General features: G+C 29.6%; 1 protein-coding gene across 2 annotated transcripts in view; it reads right to left on the reverse strand.

The window, feature by feature from the left end:
- Positions 1 to 22,846, reverse strand: part of Fur2 (furin-like protease 2) — a 92,896-nt gene that overhangs the window by 64,694 nt on the left and 5,356 nt on the right. For both annotated transcript variants that reach the window (XM_088188854.1, XM_088188855.1), the window contains exon 2: positions 3,283 to 3,474. The gene's annotated coding sequence lies outside the window, so the exon portion shown is untranslated. The remainder of the gene's footprint in view (positions 1 to 3,282; positions 3,475 to 22,846) is intronic.

Below are 22,846 nucleotides of genomic sequence, written 5' to 3' on the forward strand. Positions count from 1 at the left end.
AACAAATTTAAAATTATTTTATAGTCAAAAGAAAACAGATATATATTTAATATTTTATAAAAATGAATGTTTATGTTTTTATTATAGAACCTAACTTCAAAAACAAACGCGTTGGTTCTGTGCGCGGTCTTCAAAATTAAAATAAACAGAAGTATATAGGTCAATAAATTATCTGTACAGTTTAAAATAGAACACAAATAGTACACAATGTGGTTTTAATTTCTAAATTTTTAAATATAGATTATAACCTCATGGTATAAATTAAAATATTTTTATGGATTTAATTTGTGTTAGTTACAATTACACCACTAATTTGTCAAAAAGACTCGTTTCACTGAATAAATTAATTAATTAATGGGTAACTTATTTTTTTATTAAATATAAAATTGTTTATTAACTATGTTTATAAATCGACCACTGTGCGACATTGAAAATAAAATAATAAATACAGTTATTTGAATATTAAATTTTCAGGCATAGCACACACGTTGCACCTGTGTGCTAGATAGTGATGTTATTACGCGAAGAGTAACAAAGGAACGTGCTGCTGCAAAAGGGCAAACACAGTGGCGTCCCGTGACGTCACACTCCGACGTTGGTCGAGATTAGGAGCGGAAAGAGTTGGCAGGAGTCGGCGTCTTTTGCCAGGACTCGTTCGTATAATAATATATTACGTGAGCGAGTGACGCGAAAATAAGTTTGAAAAGTTTTCAGAATGCAGTGCGACGCATCGCACGGCCGGTCAATATTAATGGAATATTTTTACTAATATAAAAACAACCAGTGGCAACCTTTTTAGCAACCAATATGACACATATCAAAATCCATACGAGATATTTTATTCCATCGTTTCTAAAAACATCTAAATGTACTGCCAAAATAATTATTATATTTCTGAATTATTTTAACTTTAATATTATTTAAAAAAAATATTATATATTATATCACGACGTAAAATACGGTTTCTACTTAAATGTATAAAACTATGTATATTAAAGAGTTGTATTTTTGTATCATTTTTAATAACAATAATGTACTATGTATAAAGTATTTAATTGATCGGCTTTTAAAGGCAGATTCAAGATGTATCAGGCAGTTGGAAAAATATGGTGCCGATTCTAACAGTTTGATGGACGTTAATTTTGTTTTCTTTATTATTTTGGCAATTACCATAGTGTTGTACATCGGTGTGATTAAAATATACATATGTACGTACTACATCGTTTTAATTATCGTAATTAAACTCAACCTACCCTAGACCCGATCAAAGAGAATCACGCCTGATTTCAATTCTAGTTTCATTGTTTGATTCCACGAAGAGGGCAACGGTATATAGTCATGCGAATATTCAAAGTTACAATTACGTGCACCTAAGTCTGTTCCAGAGTATCTTCGAAGTGGGTATAGTCTATCGGCAAAAGTACTGCATCTCCTTGACGTCGACAATAAGCAGCGGAGCAGACCGTATTGTGTGTCACGGAATGTCGCGAAAACGGATTCCGTAGCAATAGTGCAACGTTGCGTCATTGTTTTCCATGTCGCGATGCAATCCAATCTAGACATCGTTAATGAAATGCCAAACTCTCGGATTTGCCTCCTACTCGGAAACCCGGTGCAAAACTAGAGTATTCTATCCAAAACACAGACAAAATATTTTTTGCATAATTTCTTTTAAAGCATATGTTTAGACTAGTATTTGTTTTTATTATCATTCTGTATGACAAAAATCTTGTCACGTAATATTAAATAATAGTATATAGATATGTATGTTTATGCTAAGAAAACATCTTTGAAAATATCGCGAAAAGGCATAATATTTCATTGAATATTTAAAGTTGATAAAAGATGGCACAAAACAATTTTTAAAATGTAATGAAATTAATAAATTAACTCTTACAAAATAAATTTATGAATTAAAAACGTCTGGCAATTTAATAACTGAGAAAAGCATTGTCTACGATTTAACTTTTTAAAATTTTCGGTTGTTAAAGATTAAAACACGAGCTCGAATTTTAAACTCAATTTAAAAAGTATTTGTTAGCAGCCCCGGCCAACAAGTCTATTTTGATCAACCAGTCAACCGCAGAATATCGCGAAACCACGTATCAAAATACTCACAACCGGTAATCGTGTTTGTTATGAATCTTAATTATTATCAAAGCACGTTATAGGTATTTTGCCAGTTCGCTTTGCCCGCTGCGGCTTAGTGGTGTGAGCGTGTCAGACTGCTGCGGTTAAATTCGCACAAGGCGTATAAACATTATTTCAGGTATTTAGTGTTTTTTTCTCAAATGGATCTTTGTATCAATATTATTTTTTGTAAATCATGAGTTATCAAAAAAGTAAACATATAATTTCCATAAGAAATTGAAATTACCATATTAAAGAGAAATGTTGCTGTTGGATTAGTAACTCTTCATCGAAATTTAGAGCGACATTTATACAAGTTACATGTTTAATTGTAATCTAATGTTGCTATTTGATGTAAAGTAAGATAGAAACAGTTGCAAAAACTAAATTAAAGAATAATTAAGTCAATAAAAGATGTTTTAAAGTCGATCGAGCAATCTATGGCTGTATCAATTGCTTTTTCTCGAATAAGTTATTAAATCGATAAAATAATGCAAATTATTTTCTAATGCAGAATTGACTGTTTTAAAGTATTTTTCTATTACTTTTATATTTATTTATTATTTATTTATAAATATGCAAATTTAAGGAAATTCTATAAATTTTAAAATTCAGTGTGTAAGCCATATATTTGTGTGTTAAAAAAAAAAAAAACGACAATCGAATGAGTATGACAAATAATCACACGGAAGATCAAATTATTTTTCTGATCTTTTTTATTTTGCAAAATCAATTAAATTATGAACTATTAGTTAAACCAACTACAGAATCGATAAAAGGATCAAAATTAGCAAAATAAAATTTCGCTTTTAATTTTACTAAGAGCTCCTTTTTACCCACTTGTCGACAATAAGTCAAAACTGCTGAATATTTCGGAAATGTAATAGGTAGTTTATGGCTATTTTTTGTGTTAAAAAGACGATACTAACAATAAATTCGCCACTCCTGTCCTGTAAAACAGTTTTCAAATAAACTAGGTATTTTATATTTATATATTGACTTTTAATGGTGTGATGCTAAATATTTGTGTTTTACTTTGGTTCTATTATTTCAATAATTTAAAGTAAAAAATAATAAATTACTATCGAAATTAAAAATTATTAAAAATCAAAAACTCTAGATACTCTTAAAAAAAAAGTTTAGAATACTCACCAGGTACCATTGCTCCTTGAATAACGGGTCCGGAAAAATGTTTTGAGCCGCCAGGGCTCTGTACCGGGTTCTGTGCAGCGGCGCGGTAACAATTGCTGGCCCTGGAGCCGCATGCCATGGATAACCCCTGTATTGGTCTTGATAATCCCTTTTTATCCTTTTCTTTTCGTGCTGTTGTTGTACCCATTGCACCTGAAAAAAAATAAAATAGTTATTATATGTCCGTGGTAGAGTCTCCAATTACTCGAACCATCAACTACTCGAGTATCGAATATTAAAATTTTAAAATACTCGAGTACTCGAGTACTTTCGAGTATTTACCAAATGTACCAAAATATCTATTATTCAAATTCGTGCACATAAAATTAAAAAATAAAATACTTAGTATGTTAATTTTTACAATTATTTTAACTTCACGAACATACTTTTTAAAAACAATAATGCAAAAAGTGTCTCGAATTTAATATTACTGCTAAACTTTGGTTTTATTATTCCCGTTATGGAAAAAACCCTTTCCGTTGCTGTTGATGTTAGTCTTATTGTCATTTACGCGTTGGATAAAACTTCTAATTTATATCTGTTCGCTTTTTATAGTTATAAAATTTTTTGAACTCTCTTTTTATGTTCTCTTCTTTCATTCCCTTCTCTGCTTTTCTCTTATTTCCTTCGACTATTGACAAAAAAGCATTTTGTAATTCTTCTTGAATAGATTTTTTTTCTTAACAATATACAATATTTTACTTCTTCTGATTAATGCAAAGAATTTAAATCTATATCCTTCGAAGATGTATTTGGGTGAATCTCTTTCACTCTAGAGCTAAACGGTTCGCAAAGAACTGACTTTACTTTAAATGCCTTTAAAACACACAATTGTTTTGATTTATATTTTAAGCTGAGGGATCAGTATAAACAATTGACAACACTTTACGCTACAACTGCATAGTGATAAAACCTAAATTTTTTTTGTTGATATTTCATATTATTCATTGCCATAAATTAGATAAGTCGGGACTGTCGAACAGAAAACACAAAAGAAATTTCTCCGTCGTACCCACTAACATAGCCGACGACCGGAACTATGCAACTATGGAACAATGAAAAAATTATACCTGATAGTAACCGCTCTAACTCGGGACTTCGGGCATAAACGCCAAATAAAAGCAAGACGTTAACCTTTACATGAGCGAGTTAAAGTTATTTTTGTTTCTGAAATATTTCAAATTTTTTTAATTTCGAGTATTAATCGAGTAATTTTCAAAATACTCGATTATCAAGTACTTGAAAAATAGACAAAAATACTCGAGTATCGAGTACTCGATTACTCGAATTGGAGACTCTAGTCCGTGGTCTAAAAGACCTGCCGTTATTGCGACCATGTGACATATAGCTAATCACACTGTATAAATTAAAAAATGGGTTTTTAAATGCTTAAAACCACACACTGACGATCATTCTATTTTATGTTAATTTACCGTAAAGACAATATTTGTATTAAAATTATAAGACGATATCAGCTGTTTCTAATATTTATTAAATTAAAAAAATGTTTAATACAGCTACTCCTAAATTTAACTCTAGTTTCTTAATAGTCTGTCTATACACTTAACTATATAAGATCCTAATAAAATAATCAAATCCGATCAGCAATGAATTGCCCAAGTATCTTTATCACCTTTTACCCGGCGTCAATCGCGCACTTCGACATCGTAATTGTGATTAAGTGCGAGCGCGTCTGATTTAGCGCCCGGGGTGTGACCATTAGGAAAATCTATGCGGAACAACCGACCGATCCCGTGTCCATAAATCACGTATATATTCGTGGGACTTTCTCGCTTCGAACAGTCCTCATCTGGACTATTTGTCTCGCTCGCTAACGACTGACTATTCGGCACCGGAACGGTGGGCCGTTTGTCAACCGTTAGTTATGTCCCCTCGCTTGGGCGTGGAGAGAAGAGAAGAGAAGAGTGAAAAAAATAAAATCGAAAGCATCGCCCAGTTCGGACGTGTCCGAAAACGGCGCAGGGCCGGCTTGATTTATCTATTATTTCAATACGCGGGCGAACTCTTTTATTGGGCGCTTTTAACGCGTTTACACTGCTTGTTGGAGAAACCAAAAAATGGAATATACGTTTGTACGTATACTATTAATCGAAAGTTGTTTTTCAAGTATTTGAAACACTTAATAATAATATAAATAAAACATTTTAAATTTATTATTTTAATTAATTTACATTGGATTTTCTTCTGCATTTTTTTAAATAAAATATTTAGCTTGTCAGCAAGCTTTCCAAACATAAACATAATTTTAGAGACAGCTTTGATGATCTAAAAATAAATATGTGGGATCTTAAAGTGTGTACCATATTTTGTTATTTTATATTGCCTATTATAACTAATTTGGAACCCCTTTAAATTGTAATAAAAAAAATAAAAATATGCAAATGTAGTTATAGCTTTATTTACTATAGAAGGTGTTTTATTTTAAGTAGCAGGTTCCTGTAAAACCTTGGCGTGAGTTTTCTCAAACGTCACTCTCAAGTCCTTAGCAGAAGCATTTTTATTAAAAATATTTCTACCTAAACTATAAAGGAATTTCGCCAAGAAAGTGGCTCTGGAAAATGTGACCGCATGACACTTGATATAAAAGGCGGTGCTTTTGCTATTTATTTAATGAAATTATCTTATCCGGTACTTTATTAAAATATATAAGAAAAATATAAAATAACGTATTACGTGGTGCATTGTTTTTGCCAAAATCTTTGACGCCAACTTGGTTCAGATAAAGTCGTAAACGCCAGTCAGATCGCGTTAACAAAAGGATGAAGCCGACGCGAAACTTTTGACAGAGAATCAAACGCTTTTCCCAACTACAAAAGGCCAGCGTCGTTTTCCCGACAATCGAAACTTCGCCGTTGTAAAGGCCAATGGATACGTATTATTATACGTTTTTATATCGTACATAGATAAGAATGCATTCATTCATTTCACGTCATTCCGTGAATATATATTTTTTGTATGTTCGTAAATAACAATAAATAAATATTATAATAAAAATGTATAGCTGAGAAGAGAGCCGGTCAAAAGCTCCAATGAACCGCCAAGTGGTCGTAAACCACGCTCGAGTCGATGTCGTATAATAAAAAAGGTCGAATTCGCGGTCCATTGTTCGCGTTTGAGTGAGAAATAAAAGGATCGAACCGATATCGCGGTATTTCGGTTGACTTCAATAGAAAATTGTTTTTTTTTCATCGAAATATTAAAGCTCTTTCGCAGCGACGCAATAAACGAAAATGTATATTATAAAAGGCTAGATATGTAATTAAAAAGTTGTTTTTCTCGCAACAAATGTTGGACGTACAAACATTAGTTGTTCAAAAACTTTTATATTTAGTGTAAACAATATGTCGTTATGATATGGAGCTTATTAATTAAACTACATTGTTCAACCATTTTTTTTAAGGTAGAGGTAAGATATTAATATGTAACTTTCACGCCAAGCTATCATTACATATTATACATAGCAAATGTTATTTTTTTCATAAAATAACCTTTAGATCTTTTAGAGTTTCGACTAGTGATACGTATAAAACACTCAAACAGTAAAAATATGTTGGATTAAAAGGATTTTTGTATGTACGAGTTCGCCAGTGTATATTCACACATTTTTTACATTGCTTCGTTCGGATGATAGGTTTTTTGTTGTTTTTGTAATTATATGGTATGGAGTAAACGCGTTGCTTTTATATACATATATACATACGTTCGTCGAGCGGAAATGACGCAATCCTAAAGCTCTAGTTCCTAATTGAAAATGTATACGCGTCGCGCTCAAAAACATAAACGGCGTCGCGAAAAAAGTTCACTCTATGAAATATTCATACGGCGAAAATTGCGCGTGTTTTATTAACTCTGAATGTATAGGGTGGTGTAGGTAACACATTAAGTTGCAAAGTTGCATTTGAGTATTTATAGGGTCACTAAGGTTGTTAAATACTTTTTTTAATATTATTAAAATCTATTATTCAAACATTAAATAAAATAATTCTAAATAGTATGATTGTTTGTTTATGTCTGAATGCATGAAAAAAAAAATGATCATTTAGTAAAATTGTGTCAATTGCAACCGATGGGGACAAAAGTATGACAGGTGTAAAAAAGTTTTGTCCCATTTAAAAAAAAAGAAAAGATCACAAAGTACTAACGTTCTATTGTACGATTCACTAAGAAGCGGTATGTTCAAATATATTTCCAGAATAAGTTGTAAAAGGTATGAATTTGGTTATTAAGATTACCAACAGCATTGTGGCAAAAGCGTTCCACCATCGTAAAAAATTATTAAAGTAAAATAGATATCGAGACTTTCTCCTCCACGACTAAGTGAGTTGGCTTTCAAGAGGTAATGATTTAAAGCGTTTCTTGAAAAAAAAAAAATAATAATTAAAAAAATAATATTCAAAATTAACAGAAGATTAGTTCTTACAAAAATTACATTTCATGGTAGATATCATACTATTAATAAATTGTTTAATCATAAAACACAAGGAAAAGGAGACACTACATTTAAGATGCACGAAAAATTAATTTCATTCGAAAATAAATTACTAGAGAACGGTCATTAATTCAATTCGAAAAATTGTATAAATATCGCTAAAAAAGCAATGCCCTCATTAAAACTGATTATTTTAAAACAATAATATTAAATATAAAATATATTTTAATGCAAATATACCAATAATTAAAAAACAGTAAACCAACCCTAGCATTTGTATTAAATCCGCTCATTATCAAAGACCATTTGATATTGACACAAGCATTTTTAAAATACAATTGCTGAGTTTAAGTAAAGAGTTAAAGGACTGCTTTTCTTGCTTCTGAAAAAGAAAAAATAAAATTTAATTTCACAACACAAATGAAGCGCTCTACAGAATCTATAGAAAGTAGATTTAATGATTTTTAATACCTTTCAAATTCATATGATCAGTTAAAAAATTATCGTTGCTATTCTTACTATATCTAGAGGTCAACCATACTTATGTGAACATTTATTTTTAAATATAAACCATTTAAAGAGCATTTTGAGAAGCCAAATAGCCTATATTAATTTGAAGCCATGCCCATAATAAAAAAGTTACATACCAAACATACCCATTAGTTCTAAGAAATGCGTGTAAATTGTATATAATTCATAATATGTGAAAATTATATACATTTATTATTGCCATATTGTTGACACCGCCACTTTAAAAAGTTCATGAGAAGCAAGATATCTCGATCTTATGTGCTGATGTTTTGGCCGTGATGGTCAAGAATAAGGGACGCGATTACAATGCTTTAGGACACACAGTTTATGAATTATCTACATTAACAACTTCAAAAAGTGTTTCATTGAGTAGATGCTACGTCAAAAATACAATTAATCGTATTCAAATACTCCCAGCAAAATAGCACAAGGATACAAATAAGGGTATCTTTTTTATAAAATTTACTTCAAAAATAAACATAAGTACAATAGCATACAGACACATTTAATGCACAATATTCATACTCACTTCCATTTTTTACAATTTGTAAAGTTATACAATAAAAAATATTTGTAAGTATAGAAAAATTTAAGAAAAAATACATTAAACATTTTTAATACATAGTCTTAATTTAATTGAAATAAATAAGCAATATTTGTCTTCATTAATAGACTAAGCACAATATGTACACTCGCAAAAAAGCATCAATAAGAAAATTTGGAAGATTTAAAACAGATATTTTACAAAAAAGGAAAATAAGGTTACAATTGAAGTAATTTTGACTTAATTATTCATTAATTAAAAAAAGCTATTTACCGATGGTGATTAATTTAAGTCATGTTTGATTTTTTCAGCTGAAGAAATATGCTCAGGAGTATTTCCGAGAGCACAGTTGCTAGATGGGTTGAGCACATTGCGAGTAACATCAATAGCCAATTAAATATCATAGCAAATGCTTTTGAGTGTTTTTTTTCAGCCTCTCCCAGTGGTTATTTTTTTTTTGATAATTTTTTTTAAGCATTTTAACCAAATTTTAAATAATATGTTTAATTAAAGGGTTAGGTCCGCAAAAAAATATCTAATAAGTGAGTTAATAGTTTTATCTATTTGAGCAGTCAATGCTATGTTTGAATAAATCAAAAATTAGCAATCATTACTCGACTAAAATGTGTCACATCTAATCCTATAAATAAACGCGGAACAGGTAAAAAATTAGTTGGAAAAAAAGAGGACCGGGAAAATGCTAGCCTTTTAATATTTATTGTATTAATTACCAGTAGGTACTTTTTAGGAAACATCTCAATCTATTATGTGTAATTGAACCAGTTCTTTTAACGGTGAACTTAACCGTCGTCAGCTCCTAAAAAGTCACGAAACTGACTTTTTTTTGATGGCTAAGTCAATGAGTTTTATTGATATTTCTTAACTCAGAGAAGCGATTAAAATATTTTTTAACAATATATACCCGCATTTGACTAATATTATCAAATAAAAAATGTTTTCAATAATATTTTTTTGTTGCATATATCATATGATTTCTTTACAAATTAAATTTAAAACTATAAGAACAATATTTATGATCTGGCTCCTTACATAAAAGTTTGTCGACTCCCACTCCCACTATAGAATATAGCATATAATGCCATGTTGCACATCTCCAGTAGTTTTTATTATTTTTTATGTTACTTATTACAAAACTTACGGTTAGTATAAATATCAATGACAGAAAATGCAAACGAGAGCAAAAGAAAACAATGCGCTAAGTAAAATCTTTAACCGGGGGTGTCCCAAAATTCCGGGTCGCGGACCGAAATATATCATTTAACTTGGCACGAGCACCGTTCCGAATATATGCAAATATGTATTTTATGTGCACACTGCACTTTCATATTATTTACGACAGCATCGAGGACATAAAACAAGCGAGACGTCGCCAGGAAGATCAACGTGCCGAGTGCATCCCAGACGTGATCAAATTTGGACCCAAGAATTTTTGATGGGGCGAGATTACATTTAACACACTGCTTTATGGTCCAGTTAAAGCAATTTGCTCACATCGTAAATATATAAGCAAGAATAAAGTATAATACAATACCAAGGCATAAACTAAGAATACGCCATCCTGGCTGTAAAAAAACATCATTTCCAACCCAAATTTTTCGATCCAAATGTGTTACAACAGATTCTTCATCTTTATTAAGTCATAGGGATGGAGATAGGGTGAAGATATATGGTTGTAAAGGGCGAAGCCATATAGACCGCATAACTCATTAAGATACATAATTCAAGGGGCGAAACCCTTCGGGATTTGATACCTGAGCTAACTTGGAGCAAAAATTCGATAAATTTAATAAATTAACTATAAAGAGGACAAAATATTACAATAAGTAATATTTTTTTAAAACCTATTAGAACCAACTTTTGAGAGATAAACATACAGATATTTTTATGTGCCCTACTTTTCTGCTTTATTTGTACAAATACCTGTATAAAATAGGTATTATTTTTTTAAAATAGCTTATATCTTCAACATGTATACAAGTGAGTTAAACCTAATTAAAAAAACATGCTTTCAATGTACAATACACGTTATAGTTTATATTTATTACCAGTAAAAATATATTTTCACTAAGATTTAAATGAAATCACATCAAAATAACTCCCTTAGTTACAATCGTCATATGTGATATGCGTGTTTATTATACTATCTTAATTTAACAATAATTAACAGTGATTTTTTTGCATCCAGCCACAAATTTGTAAAAAAAAGAGTAAGCAATCATACTACGAAAATATGCTCCTTATAAGCCCTTCAAATCCAAGAAAAGGTGTCTCGTTTCTTCTTCCGTCGTATCGCATGACTTTAATGGGATAATCCGTCACGTATATAACATATTGTTTCGTCTTTCACGTTCAAGGTATCTTCGCCTCGGTCCAAGAGTTGTCTTACATCAGCACCTGAAAGCCACCCTCCCGTACCATAAGACAATGGCGCGAAGCAACACGTTTCATCTGTCACGTAAAACATTTCGTCGGTCTTCGAGACATTTTTACGCGACGTACACGTAAAAATAGCGGTTATGGAATCACATATTTTGAGATAGCTCTACCGGCTTACAAGCAAATAAGATGCTATATATAGTAACCCCCATAAATTTGTACCAACTCACACCAGCGGTATTAATCTTGATACCTGTTACGTCCAGGAAGTAGATTAGTCCGTTTTATGTGTTTTTTTTAATTGCGAGGCCGTGAGATAAAACAATGTCGGATATAATTGCAGGAAGCTTTTATGGGCTTGTAAAATGTTTGAACCAAATAGCGTACGGTAAACATACGTTTCAAATAATGAGGATAATATTTGCGGATATTGTAATTTAACAATAAATAATAGGTCAGTGAAGGCTGAATGGAGATTAATAACCGTTAGTGGGAGATCTATGGTGAACTGTGAGAGTTAAAGCTAAGAATATAATTTAGTGCTATGCTCTGCAACCGCATTAGCATATATGAATTGTGGGGTTGATATGTTGGAATCGGCGCGGTTTGTTTTTTAAAGATAATAATTTCTCTATATAATATATAATAAAAAACCTCTATGACGTCAAATTTTTTTTTAATAAATTGATAAGTTATTTATAAAAAAAATCGCTTTTTTTTGACGATCGAGTTTTTTTTTATAAATATCAGGAAACAATTTAACAGGCAATTTTTAACACTATAAACTGAGAATTTTGTGCAATAATTAAAAATAATAAGGAACCAAACCCAAACCGATCTTATCGACTCATATATTCTACGTCTTAAAACAATTTTTTTTTTGTTAATATATTATAGCAAAAAAATAGTAGTGTCTAGGTGTTGATTAAAACTTTATTTTTAACTTTAGCTATACGATAAAGAACAACTACCTCTTTTTTAATTTTTATTTTATTTAAATGTATGCTTTAGTTAATTTCTTTCTGATTAAGTATTATATTATTTAATGTGTCATTTTATATTAATTAATCAAATATGTGTTCGAGATTTCTATGGAAGTTATTTTAAATATTATAACGTCCACATGTTCTGTATTTTTCTATTTTATTTATCGTAAGAAATAATAATTAAATTTACTTGTAATGGGTATGGATTGCTGTGGATACTATGCTAAAATCATTTAAAAAAAAATAATCTAATAATAAAAGTTATTTATGTAATTATATAAAGCACTTAATAAACAAATAATGAAATTTCAACCATTTATGCTATAGGTCACAATTTAGTAATCACCATAGCGACTACTTGAACAATAAAAAGAGAAATCTCTCACACTTCAAAAATAATCATACCGATACAAACTAAGACATTACACTTCAAATAACAGAAAATATACCTCAGCACCATAAAACACAAGCGCCAATAATAAAAATATATTGCACAAACATAAAAAACTCTTTTTATAAGAAAACACGCACACCTTGCGTACATTACTACTGTTCTTTTAACTCACTAGTAACCAATCGCCGAAGAAGCCATTTGTACCATGTTTTCAGGTGTGTTTAGGGAGTGATGCATTTGCTTCTAAAACATCTCTATCTGCGATTTTCCAATGCTGTCTCGAACCAGCATATGTGTGAAATTAGAAAGAGACGCCACGGAGTCACAAATAAGCAGAGAAGAGCCAAAAGACCGTATCGACACGAGAGATAAGAGCGGATCATTCAAAGATGCGTAAAAACATCATGACAATATCAGCCGTTCTACTAAAATCACAGCACGACAATAATACAACTCGACACTCTGTCAAAGATTTTCATTTTGTCATTTCAATTTTGCCTGGTTGTTTCGAAGATAAATATAAAACTTGGGCAAATTGAGGCAGATTCTCGAGAGACATTGGGATAGAGATTTGGATACTTTAGAAGATCATCCAGAGAACATTATGATAAGTTACTTCATCAGCGCCCAGTCGACAATTACAACTCGACATACCAGCGAAGACATTGACATTCAAGAGCCGCATTTTAATGCAATACTATAATAATTATTGGTAAATTGTATATATTAAATCAACTATCATATTTTCCTACGTCTGCTAAGCAAAAATGTCGCGCCTCTTTGGCCTCAAAACGCAAAAAACAAACAATTTACGGAGCACATTATCTAAGAGCGCAGACCTACGGAAATACACCATCTAAATGTGTTGTTGGTTTGGCGCATTTTGTTATGATCGTCTTCAAGAGAACGAAGAGATGCTGACCCTCGCCTTATTCCGTGGATTTCAGTCCCGGAATACGCAAATGAGGACCTTTCTCTATAGTTTGCCTTTGCTTAGTCAGAATTTTTTTTAGTCTTATTCTCAGATTCGGACCACTTGTTAGTGAAAGCAATAAAAATAAAATGCCGGCCAAGAAGAATAGCATTGAAAATATTGACTAATTACGTATCCTTAATTGGGAAACTCTTGTCTAAATGCGCCTTATCTGCTCTAATCAATGACTTGAGAACCACTGTCTGGCATGGCTCAAGACTTTTGCTATCCCTAACGCTTGGTGATGAGAGAGCTAACGTATGACAGCTTACAATTTCTATGTTGTTTTATGAAATTAAAATCATGTTTTCACATCGTTCTTAAAAGGTAGTTTTAAAGTGGTTTGGAGAAGCTTTTAAAAGTTCTTTAAAATTAAATTACAAGAAACATCGTTATCCTTCATGGGGTAGAAAGTGGTCGCCAAAAGTCATTGCTTCAAAGAAATAAAGCAAAATGATTTTTGATAATTACGCGCTGATTAAAAGTCTGTTTCTTATAAAAAAAATATCGGTGTTACTACCTATTTTTTATTATAATATATATTGTCATAGATAGTGTTTTTGTAATTTAAAACATATTTTAAGAATATTTATTTTTTATACATAAAAAATCCAAGAAATAACTAACTTGATGTACTTTTTGATCCTTAAGGATTTTGCACAATTGTCTTTTTGTCTGAATGGAAATTAGTTTTAGACTTTAGAATAAGTAAAATTATATGTAAAATGTTCTTTTTAGGGTGGTACTTTGTTTTAAGAAAGTAATAGTTTTTTTTCGAAAACATTTTTTAAGCTCTCAATAAAATATTCACAAAATCAGATTTTTTTTATATGGTAGCCATATATTGATGTAGTTGTATGAAAAATATAATTTGATGAAATAAGAAATATCAAGTGAAGTACATATGTATGTATGTAGATTATATATTTTAGATTTAACCAAGCATATGTGTTTCTCTTTAGGTACAATTCTAAAATGAGTGATATTAAATGCAGCAGTACTAACATTATTGAAAATTTGGAGGCCTGCAAGTTATACCCAAAAATAAAATACATCCGTATTCGCATTGACAGCACAACAAACCGCTTTGATTTATTTTACATATTGAACTAGGCCACACTCAAACACAGAGAGCACCCGATAAAAATGTGTTACGTAACGAATTACGTATCCGGAACTTCCGTACACGATTTATACAATATATTAGAGATATCTGTGCTAAAAAATCGTCGGTAAAAATTCATGTCGGAGTCCCACCGCTTCATATTCTATACATAGCAATATCGGTGAATTTATGCGCCAAACAATACGTTTTCCCGGAGCGAAAGAGCGAGATAGGATGTTGGAAGATGAGGATGTTCGAAATGGTGTATATGAAACATTGGAAAACCGCAGAATAGACACTTGATTTATAGAGCATGCAAGTTTCCACGTTATGTTGGCACATCATCCTTCATATGCGAAGGGAAGGTATTTGTGTGGGTGTGTAGGTATGAATTATACGTACTGTGTATGGTATTATGGCACAAAACGTTTTTACGTTGATTAATGTGTTTTAGCAAAGTGATCCGAACGAATTCGGCAATTGTTCAATTTTAAAACGTGAATCGACAAAAACCGCGATGTGCGAAACAAACAAGAAAAACAAGGGGTGGTTAAAATATAGACATTCTTATGTGTGTATGTGAAACATAGAGCTCTAAAATTTTTACCTCTCACCGACTTTTAGGTAGATTTTTCTGTTAACATTGCGTGTATTAAAAACATCAAGTAAGTGTTTATATTAAGCAAACAATTTAATTTTATTTAACAAGTTGATCTAACGAGGTTTTGTGGTATTTATCCGAAAAAAGAGCGAAAGTATAAAATTTCTTATACTCAAAAAAGTTTCCTTTATTATTAATATTAATAATAACATTGGAGCAGTTTTCTTGGATTTCGAGAGTGCTTTCGAAACAATAGACAGAAATATAATGTTGAAGAAATTAGAGAATATCGGTATAAGTGAAATAGTTTTAAGATGGTTTAATAATTATTAAAATAAAAGAAAAAAAAAAGGTTAAATAGATTATGCATATTCAAAAGAGTCATTATTATATTATGGTGTACCACAGGGGTCTAAATTCGGACCATTGATATTTATATTATCAATGATATAGTTAATAATGTAATAAAGTGTGTTATACATCTGTTTGCGGACGAAACATAGATGATAATAATAAGGAAGCTGTACATAATTTAAATAATGAATTAGGTATAATAAAAAATTGTTAAAAAATATTGTACCCAAACTAAATGAGAATAAAACTAAATGTATGTTTATTTTTTATAAAAATATGGTAATTGAAAATATCAAAATAGTTATAGATAACTTTATTATAGAAAAAGTTGAAACTAAGAAATATTTAGGGGTGATTGTAGAGGCAAAATTAAATTTTAGGGAACTTTGTAATTACATAATTTAAAAAAATACTAGAAAAATATTATCCAGAATGAAAAATATGTTAAATATAAACTTATTTAAACGACAATGCCTAATAAATAAGATGTACAAATGTTGCAAAAATTACAAAATAAGGCAATGAGAGTAGTCTTAAATAAAAATAGATTTACTAATTCTAGAAGTATGATTGATAGATTGGAATGCTTAAATAACAAAAAAATTTAAGATGAATGTTTAAGTATTTATATATAAATTAGAAAATAATATGTTTTATGTGTTTTAATTAGTATTTATTTTTATTATGTATTTTAATTAGTATTTATTAAGAAATCAAGATAAATAAAAATTTATTACTAGAAATAGAAAAAAATTAAAGATAGTTAAGTATAAGAAAACGGGTACAGTTAGGGGAAATATGTACGGCAAATTAATTTCTTTAATAATATTCCTTTGACAATCCGCAAAAAAATAGTTAAAATTTGTTAAATGTAAAAAGTAGCTAATAAGCTAAATTAATATTTAAAATAAATAAATATATATATCTTGCAATTTCATTTTTGTATAAATAATGAATAATATATAAATAAATATTGTATATAGAGACGATTTTAAAAATTAAAAAAAGACAATAAAACAATTTTTAATATTTATAAGAAGATTAAGATATAAATATGAGCTATGGTAAATTATTTACGCCAAGGCGTAAACTATTCTAGAAAGCTAGACATTAAAAGGGAGATTCTAAAAAAGATCTTGAGATTTTGTAGTGCAAATTTGACACTGTTAATTACACATTTTAAATGAATCAGAAATGAATGGGTTAAAAAATTGGGTTAAAAAACGATCAAAAACGTACCAATTAGTTAACAAGAAATTTTTAGCTAAAATGATTTTGATAATATTATTTTTTTGCGTATTTTATAAGTATATTTTTTTATATGTACTCTTATTTATTGTTTAATATAATTATTTAAATTATAAATTTAATTTTAAAATTGCATAATTTTAAATCATATTACTCCCTATGCATTATCATTAAATTTTACAGCAATATTGATATTAACAATATCCTTCGAAATTTAAAGCCCTTATATATAATAAAATATACACGTGTATAATCAAAGTTAACAGAAGTTTCTAAAACTTTCGCTTTAAAATATATTTTTTTATTTGCATAGTAACAACACGTAGCCGCAATTTGGTCGGTTTTAGTGCAAAGTTAAAGTCATCCAATGCCGAGGTTTTAAACAGTTACTACCTCATTATTCACCTGGCACATTCGTGTGCTCGTTAACCGCAACAGTCCTTCGGCTACAAAGTGCCCAAAGTAATCTCTGCAAGACCTTTAGACAACATTACTCAGTCGACCGCCGCAGCTTCTTCTTGCCGCTGCGAAACGCTAAAATCCAATGGATACTGTTATGGGATGCAGAGCTGCTACGGCACTTCATCCCTTAGAGAGTTTATAAGTAAGCATTTTGACAGAAGACCATTTGCTTCAAGTGAAATCGTTAGATATAACCAAAAAGAACAGCGGAAGATTTTGTTGTGTGTTCTCATTTCAAACGCACTAATTAATACTTTACAATTTTGAAGTTCATGCATTTTATTTGCATGATAAAGAAAAAGAAAAATAAATAACAAGTATTTTTAGTAGACTGTAAATGGTGCATCCCTAAATAGTGCGTTAAATAAATCATTAACTTTAGACAAGTTGCCGTATTTTATACTACTGTTAAGCTAAATAAATGTTTATCCTTATTCACTGTTTGCAGGCTTAAGTATACCAACAACATGGTCTTTGTTCACGCCGATCTATGGTCATTTATTTTTATTAAGTGTTGGTTAAAGATATATGATTAAAAATATTTTTTTTATTAACTCAACACCCCAGATTTAACGGCAATCCTTGCTAATTGATGACGATCATTATTTGACGAATTATGACATTTTACGTAATATAAACTATGTGCGTAACATAGTCCTAAGTAGTAGCATAATCTATACTAAAAACTAAAAATGTATAAAACAAAGCTTTAAAGAAATGTTTAGGAATACTCATGTACAGAATATTTATCAAACAAGTCTGCTATTGGATGCCAACAACAATAATGACTCGTTTTTGGTTCATGAATCATCTGACACAATAAGTAATATTAACTAACGAAACCCTAATGCACATATTCGATTGACACACAACAAATCTTTTATATTGCCTATCTTTCCCAATAATTCGTCTAACCCTTATCAAAACAGCGGTCTCGCGTTTAATTAACACCTTTTACCAATAATAAATATAAAGATATAATAATTTAGTACTCATGTTACTGAAAAAGCAACTGCCATACTAATATGTTAACAAGCACTTTACAAATGTAACGAAAAGGCCAAACTAATGAACTAATTATAGGAAGTTGTGATGTTATGTGTATGTATATATTTATGAATAAGGCGAAAAGTTTCAAAACGAATTACCCGAGGCCCGAAAAACGAACGTTTAATAAAATATGAGGAGGTTGCGAAAAAGGGATGTTTGGTTCGTCGATGGTTGTGTAACAGAAGGGCGGCTTTTTACGTAGGAGAGGCGGAATAAGAAAATTTGATTATTAAATTATATTACTTCTTAAAATATAATTTATGGATGTAAAAAGGTCAAGTTTGTTTGTTAACTCGAAAAATAATAGAGCTTGTTTTGCATTCAAATTATTTTGATCCTTTGTAAGAAAATTATAACTGCGTGACCCACAATCAATTTTTAACTGATCAACTGAGTTTGATTGAAAATTAATTATAGTTTATTAAATTTTATATTAATAAACTGTCGAGTTCACTTATTAAACCAATCTTATATTCCAAATTTAAAGAATTTACTTGCCTTATTAAATTATAAAAAGGTTGGTTTGAATTATGATTAAGTATTTTAATCGTAGTTTAATAAGTTTCTTTGCTAAAATGAGACACCACCTTAAAATACATTTTTACAGCTTGAGCTATAAAGTACGCACTATTCCCAAAAAATATTTAAAATAAAATAAAGAAAGAGAATAAAAATTTGTCTCCAAAATTATTGATTATTAAGATCAAATGTTAAGTACTGATTCTAAACCAAGAATACCTATGAAATAAATTTAGTTTTTTATATTATTTTTAATTTGACTATTATTAGTGATTAACACTATGTCTTATTGTTCGAAGTATTAGCTTATATTTAGTATCAATATTATCAAACAAAAAAGCACAATAACATTATAATTTATATGAAAAAATATTGATCGAAAAATATTATAAAAATGCGAAATATTAAATAGGTTATTTAAGTTACGACGTCATGTGTAAAAATGGCATATGATATAATGTAATAACTTAAAAACGTCTCTTGCAGACTTCTTTATAATATTGAAACGTTTGTATGTCGCTGACATGAAAAACGTGGGGTGGAAAAGAGAATACCTTAAGTTTTAATACATTACTTAAATAATATAGAATTTAAACATTTCATGAGAAAATATTTAAATTTAATATTTTCCTAAAGTTGAAAAAATAATTATTTACATATATAAACTATACTAATCATGTACACAAATTATATTCATATTTATTATTGCTACAAATTAAAATAACAAACATACGCTTGAACGAATCTATTGTGCAAAAATGTAAATTAAAATTACAAACGAATCATTTACCATTTCATTAAATGTCAGAATACAAACAACATGCAACCATATTAATAATTATTTTCATAACGTCAATTAACGTCAATAACACAATATCTGCGTTCAATTCACGGTTCGGTACACACATATACCCCTAAATTCACGGGGGTTGATTTCCCCTCTTCCCGCCCCCCGCGGTGACTTATATTCGCAAGCGAATATAAATGTCTCGGGTCACGAATGCAAGAGACCTCCTCGGGTGCAAGTTTGTGTCTCGGCCCTTTGTGCCGGATTTCGTCTTATTACGTTTGAAGCCCCTAAGGTCACGAAACCAAACAACTCACGGGACAAGTTTAAGTCACGTAAATATGAAAGCTCAAGTACACACAATAAGCTCGACTCGTTTTAATGAAGTTAGCTGGGGCGAATAGAAGAAAATTGTATTAGTAATACAATTAATGATGCGGTTACCACATGGTGTTGTTATACTAAGATCATTTTAAGCCATATTATTTATGTTGGAAATTGGACGATTCGTAGTGAGTGAACATATTTCTTTAGTAGGCGATTAAAATATTTGTTATAAGGCGATTAAAATATTTGTTGTTTGTAAAATAAAATAGAAATGTAACTTATAAATATTTATACAAAATGTGAAATAAGTCCACTAATAAATTATCGCATGACTATTTCCTTATTGTATTATTGTGAAAAATTTACATGTTTTTCTGATAATTTTTTTTAAATAAAATAAAACTGAAACTTTATATTGGAAACTATTTTAAACAATTTTAAATTTGGGCAAGTAATTGTTTTTCTTTTGATCCGTTTCACATAGATTTTTCCTAGCTAATAAAGTTTTATTTAGATACAAGTTAAACCAGAAATTAAATTAATTCCTCTAGAACTAATCTATTGCAAATACATCAAATACTTCATTTAATAAATAAATAAAAATATATATGGTATTTTTGTGGAAAAAAATTGTATGTCTTTAAAATTGAAAATAATAATAAGACAATTTTGTTCTAGTAGAGATGCATATACTTTGTTTCATTTGCTTTTTGCCTTACATTTCTTTAGCCAAGTAAATTCTACAGAGGTCATTAGCAAACTTAGCCACCATGGTATGTCCCATCTTTGTGAGATCTGTAGTATATCTGAGTAACACCAGAATTAATGGAGAAAAAAAATTTCATCCTTCCAAACTAAACTAAAAAATGGTGGTTGGTGACAAATTATTTATAATTAATATTATAAAAAAGATATGGGGAATGTGTTTTTTTATTTCAATTATTAATTACTCATGCCCTTATTTAACTAATGCCTGAGAAACGTCTAAAAATGCTGCAGTGCATTATTGTTTTTCCTAAACGTCTCCAAATATACATATATGCTATATCTTACTTTTTATATTTTATATTTAATGAATTTGTAAGACAGTATATTAAAATATAGTAAATGGATTTATTAATAGTATTTGTAAGTCAAGGTGATTATTGCAATACTAATAATTTATAATATGTACATACAGTATCTTAAAGAAACGCATTTTTGCAATCATCATATTTTATTCTATTAACTTATAAAAGTATGATTAAAAAAATAATAAAAAACTTGCAATAAATACCAAAATTAAAATATACAATCATAGTATTTTAGTGCACCCCCTTTGGACACAAATACTGCCAAAAGCCGGAAAAGTATAATTTCAATCAACGATTTAACCATCTTTTTATAAATTTTTGTTTGCTTTTTCTGAATTATACCCCAAAAATATTATATTTAATTAATCAAGTCTGGTCTAAAAATATTTTTATATGTTTTTTGTATAATATTTGTTCAATAAACAGAATTTAACAATGACACAAACTACATAAGAAAATATATATATAAGAGTTCTATTTATGCAAAACATTGTGAGAAGTCCTTTACATTGCCACAATAATTTAAAAACTTAATGAAATATGACGATGCCAAGAAAAGCAGACCCTTTTTGTGTTTTATAATATATTTTGTAATTTCTTATCTTGACTAAAATTATTTATATACCAGAGTGACGAAGAAGGTCCTACGTTAACTCGCAAAGAGTCCAGATGTTGATAATAACCGGAAGGAAACATTAATTTAAGAACCACCCTGAGCATTATATAATATAAACCGCCTTCCTCCTAATTTAGTATATCAATATTTGTACAAGATCCTTCTTCAAATAAGTGAAAAGACAATGATTCTCAAGCTACTTCTATTTAAAAATCATATATTTATATAATAAAACAAAATCTATAACTTTTTAAAAACCCTTTAGACTGTCATTAAACTTAAAGTATTAAATACATATAATGAGTACATCCGACAAAATGTGTGACGTAGTTTTACGATATGCCTAAAACATAAATGATTAATTGCTTTTAGAGGAGTCCTCATAAGTGATTCATTTCCGATTCGAATCCGGTATTAGCGAATCGGTCATCCGGTAAATTGTCTGGACATGTATCCGGAATGGATATTTCTGGTTAATCATGAAACCAACAACGTCACGTACCGAAAGTGTCAGACCACAAAACCCACGAAGGCGATCTCAGATAAACCCTTTACCTATAATTGGCTCCAATAGATTCTGTATTGCAGCCATATTGCTTGACATTTATTGATGTCAGAGATTTAATGTCTGAGTTATTGCAGTTTTCTATATATAATTTCCAAATATGACATTGAAAATTTATGTATAAAAATTATTAATTGGTTAACTATTTAGTTTTCATTACCACTATGATTATATTAATAAATGAGTAGAAGAAGAAATTTGCTTATATATTAAATTCAATCATTTAAATAAATATATATATTTTAAACACGTGCCAAAATAATATTTTCGCGTAATCCATTATCAAAGCGTAAAACTGTATCAATATTTGAACGCTTTCATTGCACACCAAAGTAGTGGAATTGTCAGGTATTCCGTGGTATTAAACCACAATTTGTATTTGCGCATGCAACTGGTTTTTAAAATGTTATAAGGGATTCGTTTAACGAGCCACAACCGCTATTTGCAATTTTGAAGTATTCGTGTTAAAACAGCTCCATGTTTATATTGTATTAATCGGCCGTATTATTAGATATATGAATTATTTCCCAAATTTTGTAACTT

Source organism: Plectrocnemia conspersa, unplaced genomic scaffold (assembly GCF_051122295.1).
Source record: "Plectrocnemia conspersa isolate PC_06_02 unplaced genomic scaffold, ASM5112229v1 ptg000007l, whole genome shotgun sequence".
NCBI classification, from domain to species: Eukaryota; Metazoa; Arthropoda; class Insecta; order Trichoptera; family Polycentropodidae; genus Plectrocnemia; species Plectrocnemia conspersa.